Source organism: Dendrobates tinctorius, unplaced genomic scaffold (genome assembly GCF_039654945.1).
Source record: "Dendrobates tinctorius isolate UK_male_01 unplaced genomic scaffold, ASM3965494v1 ptg000116l, whole genome shotgun sequence".
Lineage (NCBI taxonomy): Eukaryota > Metazoa > Chordata > Amphibia > Anura > Dendrobatidae > Dendrobates > Dendrobates tinctorius.
Genome location: NW_027361784.1, coordinates 44697437 through 44721941, shown reverse-complemented (window position 1 = coordinate 44721941; position 24505 = coordinate 44697437). Strand labels below are relative to the sequence as shown.

At 46.7% G+C, this 24505-nt stretch overlaps 1 protein-coding gene across 1 annotated transcript in view; it reads left to right on the top strand.

The window, feature by feature from the left end:
- The first annotated feature begins 4642 nt into the window (after positions 1–4642).
- The window catches only part of COL22A1 (collagen type XXII alpha 1 chain), a 608111-nt gene continuing 588248 nt past the window's right edge, over positions 4643–24505 (top strand). The window contains exon 1 of the mRNA XM_073590381.1: positions 4643–4931. The gene's annotated coding sequence lies outside the window, so the exon portion shown is untranslated. The remainder of the gene's footprint in view (positions 4932–24505) is intronic.

Sequence of the window (24505 nt, the reverse complement as noted above, 5' to 3'; positions counted from 1 at the left end):
AGTAGTTATATCCTTATACATAGGGGCAGTATTATAGTAGTTATATTCCTGTACAAAGGGGCAGTATTATAGTAGTTATATCCTTATACATAGGTGGCAGTATTATAGTAGCTATATTCTTCTACATAGGGGGCAGTATTATAGTAGTTATATGCTTGTACATAGGAGCAGTATTATAGTAGTTATATTCTTGTACATAGGGGCAGTATTATAGTAGCTATATTCTTGTATATTCTTGTATATAGGAGCAGCATTATAGTAGTTATAGTCTTGTACATAGGAGCAGTATTATAGTAGTTATATTCTTGTATATAGGAGCAGTATTATAGTAGTTATATTCTTGTACATCGGGGCAGTATTATAGTAATGGTTGTGCGGAGTGGAGCTTTATGTGTATGAGGTGTGTGAAGCGGATCTGTGTGTGTACGAAGTGTACGAAGCCATGTGTCTGTACGGAGTGGAGCCGCGTGTGTACAAGGTGTACGGAGCGGAGCCACATGTGTACGAGGTGTGCGGAGAAATGTGTGTACGAGGTGTATGGAGCGGATGTGTACGAGGTGTACGGAGCGGAGCCATGTGTGTACGAGGTGTACGGAGCGGAGCCGCATGTGTATGAGGCGTACGGAGCGGAGCCTCGTGTGTACAAGGCGTACGGAGCGAAGCCGTGTGTGTACGAGGTGTACGGAGCAGAGCCGCATGTGTACGAAGAGTAAGGAGCGGACCCCTGGGTGTGCGGAGCGGAGCAGTGTGTGTACGCCACGTACGGAGCGGATCCGTGTGTGTACAAAGTGTGCCGTGTGTGTGCGGAGCTACATGTGTATGAGGTGTGCAAAGTGGAGTCATGTGTGTATGGAGCGGAGCTGCGTTTGTACGAGGTGTACGGAGTGGAGCCGCATGTGTACAATGTGTACGGAGTGGAGCCGCATGAGTGCAAGGTATACGGAGCGGAGCCGCGTGTGAAGCAGGTGTGCGATGTGGAGCTGCATGTGTACGGAGCAGAGCCGCATGTGTACGAGGCATATGGAGCGGAGCCGCGTGTGTACGTGTACGGAGTGGAGCCGCATGAGTACAAGGTATAAGAAGTGAGGCTGCGTGTGAACGAGGTGTATGGAGCAGAGCCGCATGTGTACAAGGTTTACGGAGTGGAGTCATGTGTGTGTACAAGGTGTATGGAGCAGAGCAGCGTGTGAATGAGGTGTATGGAGCAGAGCCACATATGTACAAGGTTTACAGAGTGGAACCATGTGTGTGTACGAGGTTTACGGAGCTTGGTCGCATGTGAACAAGATGTATGAGGTTTATACTGAGTGGAGCCATGTGTGTACTGAGTGGAGCCGTGTGTGTGAGAGGTGTACAGAGCGGAGCCGTGTTTGAACGAGGCATACAAAGTGGAACTGTGTGTATATGAGATGTGCAGAGCTGTGCGTGTACAAGGTGTATGGTGGGGAGCATTCATACCTCCCAGCCATCCCGGATCCAGAGGGACAGTCCAGATTTTGAGATTCTGTCCCACTGTCCTGGCCGGGTACTTACTTTTCCTGCAGACGCTGGAGTACACGGCGGAGCCCCGAGGAGCACTTTAAAACTCACACAGGACATTCCATTGGAAGTGACATGCTGTAAGCTGACCGTAAATTAGGTAATTTGGGAAGAGATTGTGACGGAACCATGGAGGCACTTCAGGGAATGCTTCAGATCCATCACCGTGTCGTCCTCCGACAGTGCAGACAGCAGGATCACCTTGGAATCGGGGATGCCAGCCATGTGAACGGATCATGATATGTCCTGCACTGGGAGGCTCAGGTGGGCATTACAATGGGAGCTGGGCTGCTATAGTATCTTTATAGAATCTCCTCTCTCTGTTTCTTTCTCTCTCTGTTCTTTCTTTCACTCTCAAATCTTTCTTTTTTTCTTTCTCTCTCTCTGTTCTTTCTTTCTTTCTTTCTTTCTCTGTTCTTTCTTTCTCTGTTCTTTCTTCCTTTCTTTCCCCTCTTTCTCTCTCTGTTCTTTTTCCTTTCTTCCCCTCTTTCTTTCTCTCTCTGTTCTTTCTTTCTCTCGCTGTTCTTTCTTTTTTTCTCTCTCTGTTCTTTCTTTCTCTGTCTGTTCTTTCTTTCTCTCTCTGTTCTTTCCCTCTCTGCTTTTTCTTTCCCCTCTTTCTTTCATTATTTCCCCTCTTTCTTTCTCACTCTCTCTCTGTTCTTTCTTTCTCTCTCTGTTCTTTCTTTTTCTCTCTGTTCTTTCTTTTTCTCTCTGTTCTTTCTTTCTCTCTCTGTTCTTTCTTTCTTTCTCTTTCTCTCTCTGTTCTTTCCCTCTCTGTTTTTCTTTCCCCTCTTTCTTCCATTATTTCCCCTCTTTCTTTCTCATGCTCTCTGTTCTTTCTCTCTCTGTTCTTTCTTTCTCTCTCTGTTATTTCTTTCTTTCTTTCTCTCTCTGTTCTTTCTGTTCTTTCTTTCTCTCTCTGTTCTTTCTTTGCCCTCTTTCTTTCTTGCATTCATTCTTTCCCCTCTTTCCTTATCTCTCCCTGTTCTTTCTTCTTTCTCTCTCTGTTATTTCTTTCTCTCTCTGTTCTTTCTTTCTCTCTCTGTTCTTTCTTCCCCTCTCTGTTCTTTCTTTCTATCTCTGTGTGTTCATTCATTATTTCCCCTTTTTCTTTCTCACTCTCTCTGTTCTATCTTCTTTCTCTCTTTGTTCTTTCTTTCACTGTTCTTTCTTTCTTTCTCTCTCTGTTCTTAGCTTCTTTCTTTTTTCTTTCTTTCTCTCTCTCTGTTCTTTCTTTCCCCTCTTTCTTTCTTTTTTTCATTCATTATTTCCCCTTTCTTTCTCTCTCTCCCTGTTCTTTCTTCTTTCTCTGTTATTTCTTTCTCTCTCTCCCTGTTCTTTCTTTCCCCTCTTTCTTTCTCTCTGTTCTTTTTTCTGTCCCCTCTTTCTTTATCTCTCTCTGTTCTTTATTTCTCTGTTTTTTTCTTTCTTTCTTTTTCTTTCTCTCTCTGTTCTGTCTTTCTCTGCTCTTTCTTTCTCTGCTCTTTCTTTCTCTCTCTGTTCTTTCTTTCCCTCTCTGTTCTTTCTTTCTTTCTTTCTATCTGTTCTTTCTTTCCCTCTTTCTTTCTTTTTTTTCATTCATTATTTCCCATCTTTCTCTGTTTTTGTTCTTCCTTCTTTCTCTCTCTGTTCTTTTTTCTCTCTCTGTTCTTTCTCTCTCAGTTCTCTTTCTTTTTCACTCTCTCTGTTCTTTCTTCCTTTCTTCCCCTCTTTCTTTCTCTCTCTTTCTTTCTCTCTCTGTTCTTTTTTCCACTCTTTCTTTTTCTTTCATTCATTCATTCTCTCCCCTCTATATTTCTCTCTCTCTGTTCTTTCTCTCTCTGTTGTTTCTTTCTCTCTCTGTTCCTCCTTTCTTTCTTTCTTTCTCCCTGTTCTTTCTTTCCCCTTTCTATCTGTTCTTTCTTCCCCTCTTTCTTTCTCACTATGTTCTTTCTTTCTTTCTCTCTTTCATTCATTCTTTCATTCTTTCTCTCTGTTCATTCTTTCTGTTCCCTCTTTCTTTCTCTCTCTCTGTTCTTTTCCCTTTCCCCTCTTTCTTTCTCTCTCTGTTCTTACTTTCTTCTTTCTTTCTTTCTTTCTTTCTCTTTCTTTCTTTCTTTCTTTCTTTCTTTCTTTCTTTCTTTCTCTCTGTTCTTTCTTTCTCCTCTTTCTTTCTCTCTCTGTTCTTTCTTTCTCTCTCTGTGTTCTTCCTTTCTTTCTCTCTCTGTTCTTTCTTTCTCTGTTCTTTCTTTCTTTCTCTCTCTCTGTTCTTTTTTCTCTCTTTCTGTTCTTTCTTTTCCTCAGTAGCAGCCACTGTGCCCATAGTGGCAGCCCCTGTGCCCTCAGTACCAGTCAGTGTGATCAGCAGTACTAAATGGGTGTGATTGGGGCATGGATATGGGTGTGACTAGTTGTGAAATTGGTGTGACTGGAGCGTGGCCTATAATTTGCCATGCACCCAACCATGGCTTGCCCACCCCCTAGTTTTGGTCCTGGGTACGCCCATGTTTCTATCTGTTTATTATCTATATCTATTTATTTATCTATCTATCTGTCGATTTTTCTGTGTGTGAGCTTTCCTCAAGAAGGATGCTTGAATAAGGCTCACACACAGTGCTGGACCGTTTACACAATGGACCATTATAACAGCTTTTTTTTGCACTATAGAAATGGTGTGCTGCTTCCATTTTGTATATATTTATAATAACTGGTATATATCTAAGAAACTTTGCACCCAACTCTTTTACTAGGTGCTGTTCTTTACTCTTGTTTCCCTTTCCATCTTTCTGAAAGCTTTACCGGTGCCTTCCTATGAACAATCATCACTTTGCAGGCTTTGTGTTGCCTTGGCTCATGTATCTGCCTGAAATGACTGTACCCAAAGTTACTCTCTGAGAATGCCCCTCGCCCTTCATCCCCCTTCTGCGGTGGCCTGTCCCTGTCACACTGTTAGGTTATTTCCGAGTCTGCAGTAAGGGGACAGAAATACCCAGAAAAGTGGAGTTGCTCTATAATTGTGTCTTCTATGGTGGCTCCTGTAACCCTATATCCTCCCTCCGGCCGCCCCTCCTCTGTGCAGTCCCAGACAGCTCAGCCTCCCTTGGTCTACCCCACACTTGTGCTCTCACATCCCCTCCCTGCATTCAGCTTCTGTCCCTTCTGCACCAGCTTTCGGATCATTGTCTTGGCAGCAACCACCAACCAACTCTGGAATTTCATTTATGTTTAGCGGATTCTCTGCCCTCCTCGTCTTCTCGCCTCTTCTGGGATTTTGGGATGTAGTTTGGACAACTTGACTAACTTGTTGCTGAGACTGATCTCATCTGGGCGAGAGTTGGCATCACTGCCGGGGACATTCTTACCCAAAGTCTGCCTCACACTGCTAACCCTGGATGCCTGGGAACGTGTACTAGGTAGGTAATGTTATTTCTCTGATATGTTGCGTATATAGCTCTAACCTATACTGCAGAGGTGTACATAGAATGTCTTCTCCCTTAGTGCCTAGAAGAGTTTGTAATTTAATGTCCTGCTCATCTCCAATTGGAACTGCACCTGGCCTAAACTTAAACCACGTGGTGGGGTAATAAAAGCGGGCATCTTAGATACTGAGCAGAAATGGCAAATCTGAATTTAGTAACAAGTAATAAAAACTATTATACTTAGGCAACTGTCACCTGTCCTGCTGCACAGTTCCACTTCCGTCGTCTTATTTTGCTTCGTCACTAATGGGTCTTAACTGGGCCGTATAAAACATCTTGAAACTTAGGCATCTTACGGTGCCCAACATCTTGGGTGTCTAATGGCTTTACGCATCTGTGAATTATTCTGGTGCCCGGCATCTGGTATATGTCATATTCACCATCCTCTATTGCATGGCCATTTTTGGAATCTTCAGGTGCCCAACATACTTTTCCAGTGCTTGGCATCTTTGGCAACTTCCAATGCCGGAGATCCTTGCATCTCCAGAGCGAGTCATCTTTTGCATCTTTCATCGCTCAGCATTTTAAGTATCTTCCAGTGCCCGGCCTCTTCCATCACTCAGAATCTTGAATATCTTCCAGTGCCCAGCATCTTCGAGCACTCAACATCTTGGACTTCTTCCGGTGCCCGGCATATTCCAGCACTCAGAATCTTGGATATCTTCCAGTACCTGGCATCTTCCATCACTCAAGATCTCAGACATATTCTGGTGCCCAGGATCATAGATGTCTTCCAGTACCCAGCATCTTCCATCACTCAGCGTCTTGGACATTTTCCGGTGCCAGTCATCTTAAGCATCTTCTAGGCCCGGCATCTTCCATCACTCAGCATCTTGGACATCTTCTGGTGCCAGGCATCTTCCAACATTCAGCATCTTGGACATCTTCCAGTGCCCAACATCTTATGTGCCTTCCAGTGACTAGCATCTTCCAGGATTTAGCATCTTGCACATCTTCCAGTGCCCAACGTCTTAAGTGTCTTCCAGTGCTTGACATCTTCCATCACTTAGCTTCTTGGGCATCTTCTGGTGCCCGTCATCTTCCAGCATTCAGCATCTTGGACATCTTCTGGTGCCAAGCATCTTAGGCATCTTCTAGTGCTTCTAGTGCTCAGCATCTTGGACATCTTCTGGTGCCAGGCATCTTCCAGCATTTAGCATCTTGGACATCTTCCAGTGCCCAACATGTTAGGTGTCTTCCAGTGCTTGACATCTTCCATCACTGAGCATCATGGATATCTTCTGGTGCCAGGCATCTTCCAACATTCAGCATCTTGGATATCTTCCAGTGCCTAACATCTTAGATGTCTACCAGTGCCCGGCATCTTCCAGCATTTAGCATCTTGGACATCTTCCAGTGCCCAACCTAATAGGTGTCTTCCAGTGCTTGACATCTTCCATCACTCAGCATCTTGGACATCTTCTGGTGCCCGTCATCTTCCAGCATTCAGCATCTTGGATATCTTCCAGTACCCAACATTTTGTAGGCATCTTCCATTGCCAGGCATCTTCCAGCATTCAGCATCTTGGACATCTTCTGGTGCCTGGCATCTTAGGCGTCTTCCATTGCCAGGCATCTTCCATCACTCAGCATCTTGGACATCTTCTGGTGCCAGGCATCTTCCAGCATTTAGCATCTTGGACATCTTCCAGTGCCCAACATCTTAGATGTCTTCCAGTGCCCGGCATCTTCCAGCATTTAGCATCTTGGACATGTTCCTGTGCCCAACATATTAGGTGTCTTCCAGTGCTTGACATCTTCCATAACTAAGCATCATGGATATCCTCTGGTGCCAGGCATCTTCCAACATTCAGCATCTTGGATATCTTCCAGTGCCTAACATCTTAGATGTCTTCCAGTGCCCGGCATCTTCCAGCATTTAGCATCTTGGAAATCTTCTGATGCCCGTCATCTTCCAGCATTCAGCATCTTGGATATCTTCCAGTACCCAACATTTTGTAGGCGTCTTCCATTGCCAGGCATCATCCAGCACTCAGCCTCTTGGACATCTTCTGGTGCCAAGAATCTTAGGCAACTTCCAGTGCCTGGCGTCTTTCAGCACTCAGCATCTTCGACATCTTCAGGTGCCTGGCATCTTATGCATCTTCCAGTGCTTGACATCTTCTATCACTCAGCATCTTGGACATTTTCCAGTGCCCGCCTGTTACCAGCATCTTTCAGCACCTGACATTCTGGTAATCAGCTTCTTCTGCATCTTTTAGTGCTCGACACTAAATATGACGGTGAATAACACACGTCATGATGTTGCATGCCGCCATGACATTGCAGTGTAGACGGCGGAGAAGATACCGAAGGTGCCAGGCACTGGAAGTCAGCCAAGATGCCCAACGAGTACTCCACTGGTGACCAGACCAATGTAGACAGCATCTATTCCTGGCCCTGTTAAATCCAGGCAAATTCCAGCAGTTGACTGTCAGCCATTTCACTTGATTCCCGCAAATTGAATATCACGAAATTTGTATCCCACAAAATCGTAGTTTTTTTTTTTTTTAAATTCAAGGCTACTTGGATTCGCTTTTCAAATGAGTCACTCATCTCAAGAATTGACCTCTCAGCTCAAAAAGTGGTTTTTTCACCAGACTGCAGATACTTTTGTGCATTTTGTAGTCTGCTATGAGGAGCCATAAGCCACGTTCACACGTTCAGTTTTTAGTCAGTATTTTACAACAGTGTTTAGAAACCAAAATCAGAGGAAAAGTATACACAATAACGACGATGGCACTACCTGTAATACTACGCTTAGAGTTTAGTAATCTTCCTCTATTGCTGCAATTTATATGTTTAACAATAATGGCAGAAAAGTTTTATAAAAGTTTTTAAAAGTTTACAAAAGTTTGAGGAGGAGGCTGGCTGACAGTTTTATAAGCTGTCGTGCGACGGGAACGTTACAATTCTTTGTTAGGAGCGAGTGCTGAAATATATATTTTTTAGATGATTTTCCAAAATGTCGATAAAATTGCGACAATAAAAAAGTAGCACAATCCCACTGTGGGAGCCTGGAGTCAGCTGCCGAGCAACTGGATGCAGAAATAAAGATCACTCCTGTATAGGTTTACACCCGCACACGTCACTATCTCCCCACTGCAGATATAGCAGTCCTGCGTCAGTAACCGCTTCAGGCTACAGTGGTTCTCTGCTTCTTCTGATGACTCATTGAGGGGACACCTGCAGTCCTGTGTAAACGTATATTAAATCATATTATCCCAGCGGCCTGTCAGTGCTACATTTACTTCTTTATTACTTCTAGTACTGATATTAATAGGACAGAACATCAGGACTGGTGATGATGACAATGTGTCGATGACAGGACGATAACATGAAAGAAATGAATAGTTATTATCAGATAATGGTGGAAATGAGGCTTCTGCTGCTATCTGGAAGTAACAATTATACCCTCACTACAGATACTACAAATACTAAGCCCCCTAATGACCAGGCCGGACAGAGAAGCTGCGTTATAGGTATTTTCTTAAAAATGTTGGTGATTTTTTATTTTCATATAACAATATTTATTGATAAAAATAAACTTTATAATCATGCAATTGTCACCCTGGTCACTGGGGCTATTTTTAGACTCGTGCTAATGGTCTTTTCAGGAAGACTTTTCAGCAGGCTCCTTACCATCAGAGGCAGGAAAACAATGACAGATATCACCCCTATATACTGATACACCAGTCACCAATCACAATAGGTGATGTCACAGCTCACCTCCTCCTCCTGTAAAAGGACTGATAACACCTCTATATACAGAAGGTTACACAGGATCCACTATTCACAATAGGTGATATCACAGCTCACCTCCTCTCCCTCCTGCACAGTGACTAATAACACCTCTATATACAGTAGATAACACAGGATCCACCATTCACAATAGGTGATGTCACAGCTCACCTCCTTCTCCTCCTGTACTGTGACTGAGTACACCTCTATATATAGTAGATAAGACAGGATTCGCCATTCCCCATAGGTGATGTCACCGCTCAGCTCCTCCTCCTGTACAATGACTGATAACACCTGTATATACTGTAGATAATACAGTAGATAATACACTATCCACCAATCACAATAGATGATGTCACAGCTCACCTCTTCCTCCTGTACAATGATTGATAGCACCTCTATATACAGTAAATAACACATTATCCACCATTCACAATAGGTGATGTCACAGCTCACCTCCTCCTCCTCCTGTACAATGATTTATAACATCTCTGTATACAGATGATAATACTGGATCCACCAATCATAACAGGTGATGTCACAGCTCACCTCCTCCTTCTGTACACATTTGACCTTTGCACATGCTCATTAGATGCTTCAATATACAGTATATACCGTACATTTTTTTTAATAGAGACTGTAATATGTAAAGAAAAAAATAAACCATTATAAAAATTAAAAGCACAAAAGTACCAGAGTTAAATAATAAGTATTCTTTTAAAAAGCATTCCCTTTAATGACTGTCTAAAGTTTTGTTCTTGTCTCTCAGCTGCCGGGCCATGTGACACTTTGTTTTATCTTCTTCTTTTTAGTGCTGTCATTTATAGAATTTATAAAATTGGGTAGAAAGTGACAGGATTTTTATCCTTTTGTTTCTATTTTTGCTATTTAGGTTACATAGGATTGCTCTGCAGATAAATGCTGTCTTACTTTCTTACGGGGAGGTAAAAAGTGACATTTCTCCCGGCGGCTGCCGGCTTTCAGTCGTACAAGTGTGCGTGACGCAACTACAGTCACCGCTCTCTATGCTGTAAGCACACTCCTTCTTTTTCATTGTCAACCATCTTTTCAGGGTATCTGAGGACAGCAGTAAGCTGTCAATCAAACGTTTGGGGAGAGCTAGCAGTGATCTGCTCCATGCATGCCTCTACGACTGAAAGCCGGCGGCTCCTGGGAGGAAAAAAAAATTATTTTTCTCCCAGCAGCCACACTTTCAGCAGCATTGGCAAGCTATTTACTACTCTTAGTACTTGTAATATAATTCTAATGAATATCCTCGCACTAGTTCCACGTACACCTATCACAGCAGTGGTTGGCCGTGGCCGTATTCCCTGGTGGACAGGTGGATGGAGGCTTTACTATGTGCCTCCAGACACTTCACCATGCAGTAAGTGATCACACTGGCAGTCATCACCCAATAAGCTGCGGCAGCGCTGACTTTCTTGGTACAATGAGAGGTCTTTCCTGTAGACACTTGCAGACGAGCATTGCCGCAGGAATTCAGCTTTGCGTGTCTGCGCCCTGTCCGCACCTGCTGCACTTTTATGTGCGTCGCTTGGGGGGGGGCGGGGGCGCTGACGTTAGTGATGTTATTTGTCGATGTATTTTATGGCCCCTGGCATTGTGTGTCCTCTGCTTGTAAGATGCTAAATAAATGTCATAAGACTGTGACTGAGATCAGCGGGTGATCATAAGGCTCCTCACTCTTTTCGAGGCTCCTCCTTGCTGCTGTGTCCAGCATTTATCTGAACATCTGAGTTTTATCCTCAGGGATTTAGTTGTTTGTCATTAATGAGTAGTGTTGAGCGATCCCTTCCGATATCGGGAAATATCGGATCGGATTGGATCGGACCGATACCCCAAAAGTATCGGATATCGCCGATTCCGATACCGGAAACCAATGCAAGTCAATGGGACAGAAATATCGGAATGAAAATAAACCCTTACTTTCCTTGTAGGTTAATTCTACATGAAGGAAAACAACTAATAATGTAGAATGTATTGGGTTGGTGGAGGAGACATTAAAGGCATAGAGGTTTAGCCCAATCAAATGGAATAGCAGGAATTATTATTTTTTTTTTTAAGACGTTCAGAGTTACAAAGATATTGACTTTGTTAACCTCTATTATATTTTGTCAGATATGTATGTTTCACTACTTCCATGCTCTTCACCTTCTTTTTTACTTCTCCCACACTTTCTCCTTAATCATCCTCTTCAGGGTCATCTTCTTGGTCTTCTTCGGGGTGGTCTTCAGGGTCGTCGTCTCCAGGGTCGTCGTTTTTGGGGTCGTCGTCTTCTTCGGGGTGGTCTTCAGGGTTGTCGTCTTTAGGGTCGTCGTCAGGGAGATCCAGAGTGATTACCAAAAACCATTTCAAAAAGCTTGAACTTGGAAATGTAGCAGAAGGTACAAGAAGGCTGAGGAACTGCTGAGAACCAGCTGACGGTACTGGAACCTGAATGCGTAGCCGAAGGTACAAGAGCCAATGGAACTACCGAGGACCAGCTGATGGTACTGGAACCTGGTTACTAAGCAGGAGGTACCTGTGCCAGAAAGCACTACCAAGGACCAGCAGACATTGGTGGAACTCAGAAACCGAGAAGGAGGCACCTATGCCAAAGGCTCTGCCTGGAACCAGCTGACGCTACGGGAACCCAGGGGGACATATTCAAGATTGACTTCCAAAGAACCAGCTAATGGTACTGGAACTCAGATAGGCAGCAGAAGGTACAAATGAAAAAAAAAGTTGCAAGGCCGCGAGCTGGCCGGAGTTACCGAAACCCACAGTCCTACAGGGGGAGCTTGTCCTATTGGCACTACGGAACCAGCCTTCATTGCCAGATCCCGCAGCCCACATAGGAAGCACCTAAACTGCAGGCACCATAGTCGGCAAGCCCGACCGCAACACAACAATACAACGTATTGGAGGCAAAGTGACGTTGACACTACCCGGAAACAGCTGGCGTGCAGGAACCAGGCTGGGCAGGAGGGAGTACCCGTGCCAAAGACACTTCTGAGCAGCAACTGGCGATGTTGGAGCCCAGGGATTACAGTAGAAACAGAGTGTAGCCAGAGGCCTAATTGGAGAAAGTTTAATATCAGTAGTAGTGTGAATGTGGACAGAGCAGGAGACATTGCCAGACACACAGCAGGGGATCAGCTGACGTTACTGAACACCAATAACACTGGAGCATGTGTTGACTGTGCAGACGGCGCTTATGAGCAGCAACTGGCGGTGTTGGAGCCCAGGGATTACAGTTCAGGTGGTAGAAACATGAACACAACAGGAGACCTGGATACTGTTGCCAACCAATTATTTAATCTGGAAGAGGACTGGCAAATTCCTGCGAGATCCAGGCCTTGTTCATTTTCAGAAAAGTAAGCCGGTCAACGTTATCGGAGGATAGTCGCATGCGAAGGTCTGTTAGTACACCACCTGCGGCACTAAAGACGCGTTCCGATAATACACTAGCAGCAGGGCAGGCCAGCACCTCCAATGCATACTGGATAAGCTCTGGCCATGTATCCAGCTTAGAGACCCAAAACTTGAAGGGGGAAGAGCCGTGTGGGAGAACACTGAGAGGGCAAGACATGTAGTCTGTCACCATCTGACGGAAATGTTGCCTCCTGTTGACTGGAGCCGTCTGTGATGGTGTAGACATTTGTGGCGGGCACACAAAACTTTGCCACATTTGGGCCATACTGGTCTTGCCTTGTGCTGAGGTTCTGCTTCTGCTCCCTCTTTGTGCAGAGCTTCCTCCACTGCCTCGATGCACTGAGCTGCTTTGTAAAGCACTAGCAGCACTGCTCTCGGGTGGAATGGAGAACATGATGGAATGCACCAGTGTGTCTTGGTACTCCCGCATTTTATGCTCCCGGTTCAACGGTGTTATGAGGCTTTGTAAGTTGTCCCAGTAGCGAGGATCTAGGAGGGTGTAGACCCAATAATTAGCCGTGTTGAGAATGTGGGCGATGCGGCGGTCATTTCTCAGGCACTGCAGCATGAAATCAACCATGTGCTGCAGACTGCCAACTGACCAAGAACCGCTGTCCCCTGCTTGAGGTGTCATCTCCGCCTGCTCTGCATCACCCCACCCTCGCTCTGCATACTGACTACTAGAGCATTGTGTACCTCCCTCCTCTGGACAGATGTCATCCTCCTCCATTGACTCCTCCTCATCCTCCTCACAAAGTGTCACCTGCCTAGGCCTTTGTGAGGAACCACGTTGCGCAGACTGTCGAGAAGCAGATGGCATTTGTGACTCCTCATCCTCCACCTCTTCCACAACCTCCTCCCTTGGTGCTTGCAGTGCTTTTTCAAGCAGGCAGATAAGGGGGATAGTCATGCTGACTAGTGCATCATCTGCATGCGCCATCCGCATGGAATCATCGAAGGCACGCAAAACGTGGAAGATGTCCTTCATAGAGGCCCACTCAGTGGTGGTGAAGTATGAACGGCGCGCAGTGCGACTTGTTTGCGCCTGATGCAGCTGGTACTCCATTACTGCTGCCTGCTGCTCACACAACCGCTCCAACATATATAAGGCTGAATTCCACCTGGTGGGTAGGTCACATATGATGCGATGTTCCGGAAGGCGGAATCGGCGCTGCAGAGCTGAAATGCGCGATCTTGCCATGCTGGAACTCCGCAAGTGAGCGCACTCTATGCGGACATTGTGCAGCAGTGCATCAAGATCCGGATAGTCCCTCAAAATACTCTGCACAACCAAGTTGAGCACATGTGCCAGACATGGGATGTGAGTGAGGTTGCCTAGGCCCAGAGCTGCCACCAGATTTCGGCCATTGTCATACACTATCATGCTTGGCTGGAGATTCGCTGGCACAAACCACACGTCGCTCTCCTGCTTGATGGCATTCCAGAGCTCCTGCGCTGTGTGGCTTCGATTCACCAAAGAAATTAATTTCAATATGGCCTGTTGACGTTTGGCCACGGCTGTGCTTATATCGGTCGTAACAGGTAAGCATTCATGGGTCCATGTGGAGGTAGACTGTGACGGCTCCTGCAGCGCTGATTCAGAGGAACTGGAGTATGAGGAGGAGTCAATGTGTACAGACTGGATTCCTGCAATCCTTGGAGTTTGCAGAACACGTACAGCGCCACTCTCAAGATCTGTACCCGGCTCCACAACATTGACCCAATGGGCAGTGAGGGAAAGATATCGTCCCTGTCCATGGTTACTGGTCCACGCATCGGTGGTCAGGTGGACCTTGCTACTGACAGCGTTTAGTAGTGCATGTTTAATTTTTCCCTCCACATGCTTTTGCAGGGCAGGGACAGCTTGCCTGCTGAAATAAAAGGGGCTGGGCACGGTGTATTGTGGGACTGCCAATGCCATGACGTTACGGAAGGTGTCAGTCTCCACCAGCCTGAATGAGAGCATTTCAAGGGACAGTTTTGCAATGCCAGCATTCAGAGCCTGCGCTCGGGGATGGTTTGCCGAGTATGGTCGCCTTTTCTCCCATGCCTGTGCTACCGATGGCTCTAGACTGGCCTGGGACTGTGAGGATGACAGGGAACGTGGTGCTGTGGGTGGAATGACACTGTGTCACTGTACAACAGTGCCAGAGGTTCTTCCTTGGCGATCCTGTGAGGAAGCCGAACCAGCTGTGTGTGAGCTGGAGGAAGAGGCTACAACATGAGCTGAAGAGGTGGTAGGTGGTGCTGTAGGTTGGCCTAGGTCTTCAGTGTGTCTTTGTAACTCCACCACGTGCTTGGTCCGCACATGTTTCCACATATTTGTGGTATTCAGGTTGCTGACATTTTTCCCTCTTTTGACTCTCTGATGACACAGCTTGCATTTGACAAAGCAAATGTCATCTGCAACTGTGTCAAAAAAGGACCACGCACTGCAAGTCTTGGGAGCGCCCGTTTTGGGTTTTGGAAGAGGCATGCTCCTAACGGGTGCCGAAGTGGAGGCTACAGGCAACCGAGTCTGCTCCCTCCCTCTCCCTCCTTTTTTGGCCATTCGGGAAATCTCTTCCTCAGAGCTGCTCCCACCACCTTCCTGTACCTCACGCCATGATGGGTCAAGGACCTCATCATCTTCAAACGACTGCTTCTCCTGGGTAGTCTCGACAGCACAGTACGCACCAGAAAGTGGCACCTGAGTCTCATCATCAGATGCGTACTGAGGTGTGCTGACCATAGGCACTGGCCCACCCGCCTCTTCAGATTCAGAGAGACAAAGCTGTTGCGCATCACTGCATACTACCTCTTCTTCACATTCTGGAATGCTGCTTGGCTGGCCCCCTCTTTCCAAGCCTACAGATTCAGAGAACAGAAGTAGAGATGGCTCCTGTCCAGGGCTCTCTGACTGCCTGGGCAATTTGGCAGGTGGTGAAGAGACAGATGGGTGCTCTTCAGTGCTCTGGATCTGAGACGATGTGGAAGTAATTGAAGTCGATGCGTTAGCTGACATCCATCCGACAACGGCTTCAATTTGTTCATCCCGCAGCAGTGGGGTACGGCGAGCTCCTACAAAGCAGTGCATAAAGGACTGTTCCCTGGGAAAACTGGGGGATGCTGAGTTACTGGTGCCCGCAGCAGGCACAGAATTCCCACGTCCTCTCCCTGCAGAAACTCCACGCACACGACCACGTGCCTTATGCCCTGCCTTCTTCATCTTGGTAGATTGATAAAGATAGGCAGAAAAGTACTAAGGGCTTAGTGTGCTTATTCCTGAACAGCTGCTAACAGGTATAAGAAACACTAATTTTATAAAGTGTGGACTAGACTTTAATATGAGCTAATGTGGCCCACACAACAGTAAAGTGGAGTGTTTGGTGAACTTTATTAACTTTTTTTTTTCACAAAAAGACACTGGATGTGCCCAAAGATGTAAAACCGATAGTATCACAAACTTTTTGTAGCTATTACAATGCAGGAAGGTAACCTAAAATGCAATAGAAGAGGCTCCAAAAAATAGGCTAATACTAATCTGGCTGGGGCTGCAGGGCACAAGCCAGCAGAAAGGCTCCTCTATCTACTCCTATATAGTGTTTGCAACCAATCTAGCTGGATACGGATGGAACCACACTAATAGGAGAAATCTGGAAAAATGAGCAGCACTAATGCAAAAAAAGGACAATGTATGAGGCAGTGACGCACGCTGAGCGTACTACAACCGGAGGTGGCTGCAGAACACTCTACAGCGTGAACAGCGCTGCAAAGCTAAAGAAAGTTGCAGCGGTTGATAAAGTAGCCTGGGTAAAGCACAATATAGCAAATCGCTAGGTCACACTGTCCCTCAGAACAGCAGCGTCCTATCCCTAACTGAATTCACAGCAGAGTGAACCCAAAATGGCGGCGGCGGTTTTTATAGTGCATCATGACATCATTTCAGCAGCCAATCACAGCCATGCCAGTAGTTACATGCCTAACATGCTCTAACAGGATGTGCCCACACTTCTTAGGATCCTCATAGGCTGAATAAAATCAAACTGGCTCATTGCATTATGGGAACTTCCGATTCCGGTATTTGATATACTAAAAGTATTGGAACTCAGTATCGGAATGCTCAACACTATTAATGAGCTAACTCGTCTGGCTTTCAGCAAAATTAGGTCTCTATGCACTAACTTGAAAAAGCAAAGCTGCAGTGTAAAGCATGGTAAATAGAGCAGTATTCCAAAGCTCTGACAATTTAGGAGACTAATTTCAGAGAACTTCATACTCCAATAGACAATGCAGCAGAGCTGTAGCCACTAATATATAGGCAATTTTTTACATAGAATTACCACTCCTACCCAAAAGACATTGCCCAAAAGTACTGTTCTGGCTATGATATTATTATATTGTGTTATATAGTGGCTGCCTACAGCCATCACTAGGGGGAGCTCATTTTTTACAGATTTATACAGCCACCAATAGGAGGAGTTCATTACAGACAGATTAAAACAGTCACCACTAGAGGGAGCTCACTACATACAGATTTATAAAGCCACCACTAGAGGGAGCTCACTACATACAGATTTATACATTCACCACTAGGGGGATCTCACTACATACAGATTTATACAGTCAACACTAGAGGGAGCTCACTACATACAGACCTATACAGCCACTACTAGGGGGAGCTCACTACATACAGATTTATACAGTCACCACTAAGGGGAGCTCACTACACACAGATATATACACCCACCAATAGGGGGAGCTCACTACATACATATTTATACAGCCACCACTAGGGGGAGCCCACTACATACAGACTTATACAGCCACCACTAGGGGGAACTCACTATATACAGATTTATATGGCCACCACTAGAGGGAGGTCACTACATACAGATTTATACAGTCATCACTAGAGGGAGCGCTTTACATACAGATTTATATAGTCATCACTAGAGGGAGCTCACTGCATACACATTTATTCAGCCACCACTAGAGGGAGCTCACTACATACAGATCTATAGAGCCACCACTAGGATGAGCACACTACATACAGAATTATACAGCCACCACTAGGGGGAGCTCACTACATACACATTAATATAGCCACCACTAGAGGGAGCTCACTGCATACAGATTTATACAGTCACCACTAGAGGGAGCTCACTGCATGCACATTTATACAGCCACCACTAGGGGGAGCTCAGTGCATAAAGATCTATAGAGCCACCACTAGAGGAAACTCGCTATATACAGATTTATACAGAAACCACAAGGGGGAGCTCACTACATACAGATTTATACAGCCACCACTAGAGGGAGCTCACTACATACAGATTTATAGAGCTACCAATAGGGGGAGCTCACTACATATAGATTTATACAGTCACCACTAGGGGGAGCTCACTACATACAGATTTATACAGCCACCAATAGAGAGAGCTCATTACATACAGATTTATACAGCCACCACTAGGGGGAGCTCAGTATATACAAATTTATATAGCCACCAATAGAGAGAGCTCATTACATACAGATTTATACAGCCACCACTAGGGGGAGCTCACCACATCCAGATTTATACAGCCACTACTAGGGGGAGCTCACTACATACAGATTTATATGGCCACCACTAGGGGGAGCTCACCACATCCAGATTAATTCAGATGCCATGTGTTCAGTATTTTCTGTATCCATGTATATAATGTTCCCCCGATGCTTGATGCTGGTGTGCAGACATTTGAACCATTCTGTGCAGACATTTGAACCATAAGGACACTTTAGGAGATTTCAGCTCTGAAGCCTGAGAAGTGAGAACTTCATCTATTGACCCAAACGCTCATTATTGTTTGCACCCGTCACCTATTCCAGAGCCAATGCATTCCAATGTGATTAGTGCTGATTAGAGTTGAGCGACTTTTGGTTTTTTAGGGTCGAGTTTCGTTTCGTGAAACCCGACTTTTCCAAAAGTCGGGTCAAGCAAGATCGTCCGATTATAGGGAAAAGTCGGGGTCGTCCCGAAACACGAAACCCAATGTAAGTCAATGGGGAATAAAAGTCGGCAGTGAGAGGAGGACAGGAAACACACCTACAGTGTTCATTTGAATGCCAAAAGCATCAATTCTTCTTACTTAAGCTTGTCAGCCTTAATTAACTTCATAATACAAGTTACGCACTGAAAAATGGGGGTTATTTGGCTAAAGTTGTGGGGGGGTAGGGCTGGCTCCAGGTTTTCATGTGCCCTGGGCGAAAGAACGCCCCTTTAACACATACCACAACTCATCATGCTCCGATACGGCAGAGAAATAGCGGTATAGTACAATGAAAAATACTTCACTTTTTACATCTCATGACGAGGCCCATCTATTTCTCCATACAGAATCATTGGTCCCATATAATGTTTGAAACAGTATATGATGAGCTCCACATAATGCTACAGTATATGTTGGTCCCCATGGATGAAGCTCCACTGTCTTATGGGCCCAAATAATGCTCCAAACATAATGGGCCCCATTTCTAATGCTCTAGTGTATAATGGGCCCTGTAAATGCTGCTCCAGTGTCTGATGTCCACCTTTGGAATGTTCCAGTGTATGGTGGGCCCCATCTATCTTTCTCCAGAGTATAGTGCTCCCCAAAAATTGCTGTCCCAACATTGAAAACAATCAAATAAGTCTCCTCGCTAGGGAATCCCTGTACTAGTCTGGACTCCTCGTCGTCCCCATCTTCCATCTCACTGCACAGTATTTCAACCTTGCAAGTGCTGTGATCCTGAGCAAGCAGGGGGGGCCCACTCGTTGGCGACGGCACTGGCACAGGGCCCCTGATAGCACGGTGGTGTGTCTGATGGCGGGTGGGCCGAACCTGCACTTTCATCTGCAGCTTCCTCTTTGTCACCGTGTAAGATGGAACTGTATATGGGAAGGGTAACCTGAGTTTCATCAGGGTCAGATTCAGGCCGTGTAGCGTGCGAGGGGAATGTAGTGGTCTGGGTCAATGTACCAGCAGATTCATCGAGCAGGGGCTGGGCATCAGTGCACTTGTGTCGCCCCCAGGAGTACGGTCGCCACAGTGGCATTACCTTCCTCCTAGGGAGTGTGATGTCATGCTTGGGAGCAACGAAGGATCTCTCTAGCAGGTTAACTGATTGGGCGGCGTTATTCCCACGAGTCATGACCCTCCAAACAGCGTTCATGAAGGCAAAGTGTTTGTTTTACGTGGGCAGTATGGTTGCAAAGCTGAACCTTAAAGGAATGTCCAGAAGGGCACCACCAGGAGTGGAGCCTACGGTTAAATTCGACTCCACCTGGGAAACCTCAACCATGCCAGCTACAGAACAGATGCACACATTGCAAGCTTAATTCCGTTAACGAACGAGCCTCCGTCATGCCCCGCGGTCCGAGTCCGGCTTACTAGAGGGACACGTGAGGCTCTGGCACATGAGATTGGCCAATAACTGGTGTGTCATGCCCTTACATGTCCGTGGCTGCATGTGCGCTACACTGAAAAGGCCAGCGTTTGTCGCTTACAGGTGCAGATAACCCGCTGAACAACGTTAGTGATGGGGATCACTGATTACAATTATTACCCGCGAACGATGATTTCCTAGTAAGTGCAGGTCAACCACAGTTCCGGAATTAGGCCTAACCGTCATTCCTGAAAAAATGAAAAACTTACGTGTGCAAACCACAGGTGCTGTAGCTTGCTTAACAGCTCGCCAGCCGTTCTCATGCCCAGTATGGATTACACGTGATTGCACAAAGGCGACAAAGGGTACCGTATCCCCGGATAACATGTATGGATAGCGTACACATTCAAAATATATGTCTATACATCAGGAGGCAGGCTCAGACGGTGTTAGGCCCAGTATGGATTGCACGTGATTGCACAAAGGTGAGAAAGGGTACCGTATCCCTGGATAACATGTATGGATAGCGTACACATTCAAAAGATATGTCTATACATCAGGAGGCAGGCTCAGACGGTGTTAGGCCCAGTATGGATTGCACGTGATTGCACAAAGGTGAGAAAGGGTACCGTATCCCTGGATAACATGTATGGATAGCGTACACATTCAAAATATATGTCTATACAGCATGAGGCAGGCTCAGACGGTGTCAGGCCCAGTATGGCTTGCACGTGATTGCACAACGGTGAGAAAGGGTACCGTATCCCCGCATAACATGTATGGATAGCGTACACATTCAAAAGATATGTCTGTACATCAGGAGGCAGGCTCAGACGGTGCCAGGCACAGTATGGATTTGACGGCCCAGACTACACAGCGGAGGAGCAGGGAGAGGTAAAGATTGCAAATGCTGGGGCCCTGCCCAAGCAAGGGGGGCCCACTCGTGGGCGTCGGTACTGGCACTGGGCCCCTCATAGTACGGCGGTGTGTCTGACGGCGGGTGTGCACCACCACCGTCAGAGACACTTGATTGCACTATGAAGGACCCTGTACCAGTGCCCGCGCCCAAGAGTCGGCCTACCCACCTGTCCAGGGCAACTGCACTCGCACGGTGTCGTGCGCTAGGTGGTGACCCCGGCCATGGGGGGGGGAGGCAGCACAGTTAGGGAGTTTTAGAAAGTGGCATATGTTGATGTTGGACATTCAGCTGATGCAAAAGGCGAAATAGGTCAAGTGCCAGGAAGAGGTGGACCAAAGCAAGCCATTTTTCTGTCACCCTATGTGTCATCAGGGGAAGGTGGGACAAAATCCTTGGAAACCCATGCATGGTTCATTTTAATGAAGGTTAGATCATCCACATTTTGGGTTGACAGACGGGTCCTTTATTCTGTCAGGATTGATCCAGCTGCACTGAAGACTCTTTCCAATAGCACACTTGCAGCTGGGCAAGCGAGCTCCTGTAAGGCATATTGTGCCAATTCAGGCCAGGTGTCCAGTTTAGCAGCCCAATAGTCAAAGGGGAATGACCTGTGTGGGAGAAAATCGATATGGGAGGAAAAGTAGTTTGTAACCATAGTTGACAACTGCTGTCTCCTGTCACTTTCCATCGATGCAGTATTACCAGTTGTGTGGGCGGTACTTGAAAAATCAGTCCACAACATTTTCATGAAACCCCTGTCTGCAACGCCACTTCTGCTGTGTGCACCATGAACACCTCTGCCAAGCTGCCCCCGGCCCGTACGGCTCGTGTGAGAATCATCACCGCTGCTGTGTGCTGGGAATGCCTCAAGCAACCGATTTACCAGAGTTGCTTGTTTATTAGCCAATATTAGGTCAAGGTTCTCCTGTGGCATGATGTTTTGTAATTTGCCTTTATAGCGTGGATCCAGGATGCTGGACAACCAGTAGTCATCATCGTTCATCATTTTGGCAATGCGGGGGTCCCTTTTTAGGATCCGCAAGGCATAATCTGACATGTGGGCCAATGTTCCCGGTGTCAATGATGCACTGCGAGTGCTGGTTGGAGGAGCATTTTCTGGCAAATCCACATCCCTCCAGTCACGCACAAACCCTGTACCAGACCTTGCCACGCCAACATTTTCACTTGCCCCACGAGATGCATCCTCCTCCCCTAAGTAATCATCCCCATCATCCTCCTCCTCCTCATCCTCTTCTTCCTCCACCTCGTCCAGGAGAGGTCCCTGAGCAGACAATGGCTGAATGTCATCAAGGATTCCCTCCTCCTCTTCCTCCTCATCAACATTGGCTGCAGACGCCTGCTCCTTAAGGTGCGTCAAAGTTTGCATGAGCAGACGCATAAGTGGGATGCTCATGCTTAGGATGGCGTCGTCTGCGCTTACCAGCCGTGTGCATTCCTCAAAACACTGAAGGACCTTACAGAGGTCTTTCAGCTTCGACCACTGCACACCTGTCAACTCCATGTCTGCTCTCAAAGTGCCTGGCCGTGTATCCTCCCACAAATGCATTATGGCCTGCCTCTGCTCGCACAGCCGCTCCACCATGTGCAGGGTGGAGTTCCACCTTGTTGCAATGTCGATAATGAGGCAGTGGTTGGGAAGGTGGAGCAATCGCTGCAGCTTCTGCATACGAACGGAGTGTACAGGCGACCGGCGGATGTGCGCGCACAGTCTTCGCACCTTCTGGAGCAGGGCTGTTAACTCCGGATAATTTTTGAGGAAGCACTGCACCACCAGGTTCAAGGTGTGAGCCAAGCAAGGTATGTGGCTGAGTTTTGAAAGGGCTATGGCTGCCACAAAATTACGGCCGTTATCACTAACTACCTTGCCTGCCTCAAGATGTACACTGCCCAGCCATGACTCAGTTTGTCGCTTCAAGTACTCGGCCAGCACCTCGGCGGTGTGTCTGTTGCCCAAACACATCATCTGCAACACAGCCTGCTGATGCTTTCCACTAGCTGCTCGATAGGGGGACACATCGTGTGCAACAGTGGCAGCTGCAGATGGAGTGCTCGTACGACTGCGCTCTGTGGACGAGCTTTCGCTTATGGAGGAGGAGGAGGAGGAGGGTCGAACGCCTACAGCCAACTGTTTCCTATACCGGGGGCTAGGCAGCACTGTCCCACCACCGCTGTCCCCTGTGGACCCTGCATCCACCACATTAACCCAGTGCGCAGTGATGGACACATAACGGCCCTGGCCATGTTGACTGGATTATGCATCAGTTGTGAGGTGCACCTTTCCACTCACTGACTGCTTGAGTGCATGGACAATGCGGTCTTTTACATGATGGTGGAGGGCTGGGATGGCTTTGCGAGAGAAGAAGTGGCGACTTGGTAGGTCATAGCGTGGTACTGCATAGGCCATGAGTTCGCGGAAAGCTGTGCTTTCCACCAACCGATAGGGCATCATCTCAAACGAGATTAGTTTGGCAATGTGGGCGTTCAAACCCAGTGTACGCGGATGAGAGACTGAGTACTTTCTTGACCTACTCATAGTGTCTGGGAGGGCGAGCTGGACTTGAGAACTGCATATGGTGGAAGTAGCGGTGGACAGGGCGGACTGAGAGAGGGTTGATGATGGTGATGGAGTTGGTGTTCTTTCTGATGGCCTAGATTCAGTATTTCGTTGATATAAAAGTGGGATTCCCTGACTGCTGTGGCCTTGCAACGACACCTCAACATTTGCTGCTGTGCTAACCGGTGGGCTTACAGTGGGGGAAACAATGTAGCGTTGCTGACTACCTTCTTTGTGATCAGTTGCACATGTGGCACTTGAGGTTTGGTGTTGTGTCCACGCTTGCAAGTACATGCTGGTTAAATGTCTAAGCATGCAACTGGTATTCAAATTTTTCAGATTTTTCCCTCGGCTAAAGGTTTTTGCGCACTTCTTACAGATAACCTTGGCCTGATCATGAGGATTTTGTTCAAAAAAGTGCCACACTGCAATCTTCCTACTTTGGCAGACATTTTGCGGCCTAGCACGCTGTGATGTTTTGACCCTCTGGAGAAGCTGTCCAGAAACTCTTTTGATTTTTGGAACCTGCCTTTGTAGTGCTCTGGGCCTGCCAGATAACAGCTGTTGCGATGTCGATGTCTGCTGTGGATGCTCCTCATCTGAGCTATTGGAAGCAGCACCCTCTTCCCCCAATGGATGCCAATCTGGGTCAACAACTGGGTCATCCATCACCTCCTCTTCAATGTCATGTGCACCTTCCTCTGTGTCACCGTGTATGGTGGTATAGTGTGCGGGAAGGGGCACCTGAGTCTCATCAGGGTCAGAATCTGGCTCTGTACACTGCGAGGACAATGTAGTGCTCTGAGTGAATGTACCAGCAGAATCATCTATCAGCGGCTGTGCATCAGTGCACTCCATGTCAGATTCATCTTGGCCTGGGTAATTCACCATTTCACTTGATAATCCAGGCATGGTATGTGAAAACAGCTCCATGGAGTAATCAGTAGTATGGCCTGCGTCATCGTTCAATCTTGGTTGGGGTGAAGGACACAAGGAAAGGTGTGGTTCATGAACATGAGCCTCCAATGACGACTCAGTGCTTTTACTTTTTACAACTTCAGAAGAGGAGGCGATAGAGCTGGAGGCTGAGTCAGCAATGTAAGACAAAACTTTTTCCTGATGCTCTGGCTTTAAAAGCGGTTTGCCAACTCCTAGAAAACTAAGCCTTCGAAGCCTTATGGAGCCAGACGATGACGCAGGGTCAGCACCTCCTGCATTCGGTCCTATTTTGCTTTTGCCACTACCATCAGATCCACCACCAACACCATCATTACCAGCTGCCAACCCCCGCCCAATTCCACGGCCTCTTCCACCAGCCTTCCTCATTTTTGGTAGAAATGTAGACAAAATCCAACAAACTATATAGTAATGTAAAACAAGGTACAAGGTGTCTATAGGACAGGGGAGATTTAGATTTTCTGCACACACTAGTGGACACTGGACACTTTTGGA